General features: G+C 47.6%; 1 long non-coding RNA gene across 1 annotated transcript; it reads right to left on the reverse strand.

Moving 5' to 3' along the window:
• Window positions 1-473: 473 nt before the first annotated feature.
• Window positions 474-4,389, reverse strand: LOC109499192. The gene is made up of 3 exons (XR_002156396.3): window positions 4,372-4,389; window positions 3,281-3,484; window positions 474-800 (listed from the first exon to the last, which is right to left on the reverse strand). It is a non-coding gene; the product is annotated as an uncharacterized LOC109499192 (long non-coding RNA).
• Between the last annotated feature and the right edge of the window lie 213 nt (window positions 4,390-4,602).

Genomic DNA, 4,602 nt, shown 5'->3' on the forward strand with positions numbered 1-4,602 from the left:
TTTTTCTAAGACTACCCAAGGGGAATAAATGTATTTTCATTTCCCAGATGCTTCCTGTAGCTTTCGTCTGTAACCAGAGCAGACGCGAATCTGAAGACAGCACTGTCCCCACTGCAATAACCCACCAGAGCCAGGGGGAGCCCCCACGGCACCCAGGATCGGCCAGCTTTGAAGAAAGGCGCCTCACCGCTCAAGCTCAGGCGTGAGCATTTCATCATTTACGGGCACTAACTTGTCCACAGTGTGGCTCTGAAATACATTCAGAAATTAGCTCAGCAGATTTCCTGTGCATCCGCAGGCGGCCCTGTGGTCTTTCTCTCCCCCCACCCCCCCACCTGATTCCATTCTCAGTTTCCCTGGATGCCACGGGGCCCTGGTGACTGTTCTGTGGCTGGAGAGCAGAGCCAGGCCACCTCGTCCCAGGCGTTAATCATCCAGAACGGTATCTGAGAGCCAGCCAAGGTGCTCGGGTCTGCGTTTCCAGTCACTTTTTATTCCTTAGAGGAGCCGGTTATTTTTACTGTACCACCGGACACACGCTTCTACAGCAGACCCGGGCTTGACGATTAAGGAACTAATTCATACTTCCAGCCACCTGAGTAAGTATTAGCCCGGGTCTTGATAATCTAGCAAAGCCATGAGGGACTCTTTACAAGGCCAAGGTAGTTTTCAGGAAGTACGAACGGGGCTGATCCGAGGTTTTCAGACGAGGGCAATGAACACGGTGCGGGGGGTGCTGACCCTTCTGGACCCCCGTGCTTTTGTCCACTTGGCACATCTACAATGAATGCACATTACTTCTGAAAAGAGAAAAAGCAAATCTAAAGTTAAACCTAATTTGAACCGGGAAAAGCGGGGTGGAAGTTTATGGAAAGGACCAAAGGGAAAGCTGAAAATTCATCGTATGTACTTTTAATTGAAATCGAATTTTCTGGCATCATTCAAGTATTTACTGGCTTTGGGGGGCGGGGAGAAGGGGAGGGTGTGTGGCTCATGAAGTGTGTTCAAATGGTGGGATTCGGTCCCGCTCTTACATGACAGGTCTTAACAACTACTCTTTGATGAAGGTGGAACCATTAAAAATAATGGTTGAGGAGACGCGGGGGGAGCGGGGCTCAGTCAGTTAAGGGTCCAACTTTAGCTCAGGTCATGATCTCACGGTTCAAGGGTTTGAGCCCCGTGACCGGCTCTGCTCTGTGTGTGGAGCCAACTTGGGATTCTCTCTTCCACTTTCTCTCTGCCCCTCCCCCACTCACAAGGGCACATTCTTTCTCTCTAAAACAATTTTTTTTTTTTGAAGAAAATAGATGTTGAACCATATGAAACCAGCACATGAGCTTTGATGACCTAAAAATGGAGATTTCAGGGGCGCCTGGGTGGCTCAGTCAGTTAAGTGTCTGACTTCAGCTCAGGTCATGATCTCACGGTCTGTGGGTTCCAGCCCCACATCGGACTTTGTGCTGACAGCTCAGAGCCTGGAGCCTGCTTCGGATTCTGTGTCTCCCTCTCTCTCTGCCCCTCCCCCACTCACACTTTGTCTCTGTCTTTAATAATAAATAAACATTAAAAAAATTTTTTTTAAATGTAGATTTCATGTGGTTTAACCAACAACTTGATCAGTTTAACTATGTTTCTAGACGATGTCTACTGGGTTGGTTTAAACATGTTTCCTTTCAGGGCGCTTGAGTGGCTCGGTTGGTTAAGTGTCCGACTTCAGCTTAGGTCGTGATCTCATGGTCCGTGGGTTCGAGCCCCGCATCGGGCTCTGTGCTGACAGCTCAGAGCCTGGAGCCTGCTTTGGATTCTGTGTCTCCCTCTCTCTCTGACCCTCCCCTGTTCATGTTCTGTCTCTATCTCAAAAATAAATAAACATTAAAAAAATTTAAAAAATAATGATAATAAACATGTTTCCTTTCAGCTGCATAAATTAAAAATGCTCAGCCTTAGCCTATGCCAACACCCCACCGGAGAAGACAAGGGCCAGCTGCATTTCAGGTTCAGGGGCACTTTCTTTCTTTTTTTTTTTTTAATGTTTATTTATTCTGAGAGAGAGAGCAGGGGAGGGGCAGAGAGAGAGAGGGTGGGAACATTCCAAACAGGCTCCTCACAGTCAGTTCAGAGCCGGACACGGGGCTCGAACTAATGACCCTGGGATCATGACCTCGGCCGAAGTCAAGAGTGAAATGCCCAACCGACTGAGCCCCCCAGGGGCCCCTCAAACACGACAAAGCAAAAATAAACAATACATGAGATTGCATTATCCAGAAATAAACCAGTGTTACTTAGTGTAGTGGAAAGATCTTTCCAGATATTTCCCGACTCTGCCCTCAAATACGTCCGTTCCCAGGAAGCCTTACAGGTGGCAGCACGGGAAGGGGTGCTGGGGTCTGAGTGTGGTGTACCAGGCCCTTCACACGTCTGTCACTTTGCTTCTGGATCCCCACCCTTGACAAATATCCCCTTGCGAGTTTCTTTCTGAGTCTGTGGGACTAAGTCCTTGAGGTAAATTCCCAGAAGTGCGATTGCCTAACCCCTGCCCCAATTTCATTGTTCTCTACAAAATTGCAAAACCCATACATACTTGGTTTTTTTTTTTCTTTCAATCAAATAGTGCATAAGAATGCAAAGTAAAGGGGCCCCTGGGGGCTCAGTCAGTTAAGTGTCTGAGTCTTGGTTTCAGTTCAGGTCATGATCTCACGGTTGTGTGAGTTCCAACCTGGCAGCGGGCTCTGTGCTGACAGTGCAGAGCCTGCTTGGGATTCTCTCTCTCCTTCTCTCTCTGCCCCTCCCTCGTTCGCGCTGTCTCTGTCTCTCTAGGAATAAATATTTAAACTTAAAAAAAAAAAAGAATGCAAAGTAAAAATGAAATGGCCCCTGATTCTCAGCCACCCTATACGACTCCCGGGGGTGATTGCTGTAAATAGTTAAGACGGACTTTTAATGAAGCAAGTTAGGGTTTAAATCTCTGTCCTCTCTCTTAATAAATATTCAACCAGGGAAAGGCTCTTAGTCTGTTTAATGCTTAATTTCCTCATCTGACAATGAAGTTAGTATCTGCTCACCTCTTCTCAGGGAGTTTTAGGACACTTAAATAAAATATATGTGAAATGGAACATTCACCAGAATGTATCTGTACACAGATCACGATGGAAATATCCATAATTGTCAAAGATCTGAAATCATTCATGCCAGACCTTCCAGGTAGAAGACAATTAAGTAGAAAACAAACAGCAAAAGGAGAGGTAGAAAACACAACAAAAAGCAAAAAAAAAAAACCGACCTGTGGTACTGATCCATTGGTACAGCTGCTACGACCTCCTTTTTCTTAAGGACTAACATACTTTTTACTAGCTGGCTGAGCTGGGTGAGCCCGGGCAGTTATGGGGATATAGTAACCAGAGTGCCCCAATCATACTCAGACCCCAGCTCTGCCACTGGCTGGCGCTTGGGTGTCGTTTTCTTCCGCGGGAACGTGGCATTTCCCCTGCAAAAAAAAAAAAAAAGATCCATTAGAGTTCTAGTGGCTCAGATGTGACCTTATGTGGAATGGGGTCATTGTGATGCAGTTTGTGAGTCTGAACGAGGTCACAATGGGGTGGCGTGGGCTCCTAACCCGATGTGACTGGTGTCCTTAGAAGAACAGGGCCATGTGATGACTCAGACACGCAAGGAGGATGATGTGACAACGGAGGTGATGGAGGTGAGGCAGCTGTCAGCTGAGGGTCGCCAAAGGACACCAAGGGTCACCTTTAACCACCTGAAGCTGGGAAGAGGCGAAGAAGGATGTCCCCACAGCCTTCAGAGAGAGCACGGGTCTGTGGACACCTTGATCTTGGACTCTGAATGAACCATTAGATCCAGATCTCTGTTGTTTGAAGCCGCCACTTTGTGTACATTGTTACGGCAGTCCTGGGGAACTAACGCACATCTGCCTAGAAAAATCCGTGGCAGAAGGTGGCGGGCTCCCACTAGTACAGCTGGAACCCTTGTGTTCCACATGAAACATCAGCAGACTCTGAAAGGTTAGGAGGAGAAGGCATACTGCCAGCATAGCCACTTGGGACACGCACGCACACACACACACGAAAAAGCCACCTAAATATGCAGCCACCGTATGACTTGAATGCACTCCTGGGCACTTACCCCAGAGAAATGACATCTGCACGTGGATGTTCATATCAGGTCAGTCCCAACAGCCAACAACTAAAAACAATGCAATTGTGCTTGACTGAGTGAATGAACACACCAGTTCCAATCCATCCACACCACGGAAAACCACTCAGAAATATAAAGAACCAATGGGCAACAACCTGGATGAATCTCCAGGGAATTAACCCGGGTGAAAAAAGCCAATCCCAAAAGGTTACGTACTGTAGACTTCACTGATACCATGTTCTTGACGTGACACAATCATAGGGACGGGGAACAGATCCGTGGCCACCAGGGGTCCAAGAGGGCTGGGTGGGAAGCAGGTGGTGTATCTGCACAAGGGCGATGATGTCATCCTTGTGGTGATGGAACTGTCCTATATTTGACCGGATCCGTGGTGGGATCCTGGTTGTGATGTACCGTAGTCTCATAAGATGTCCTCACTGGGGGAAA

The sequence above is a fragment of the Felis catus genome, chromosome A1 (assembly GCF_018350175.1).
Source record: "Felis catus isolate Fca126 chromosome A1, F.catus_Fca126_mat1.0, whole genome shotgun sequence".
NCBI classification, from domain to species: domain Eukaryota; kingdom Metazoa; phylum Chordata; class Mammalia; order Carnivora; family Felidae; genus Felis; species Felis catus.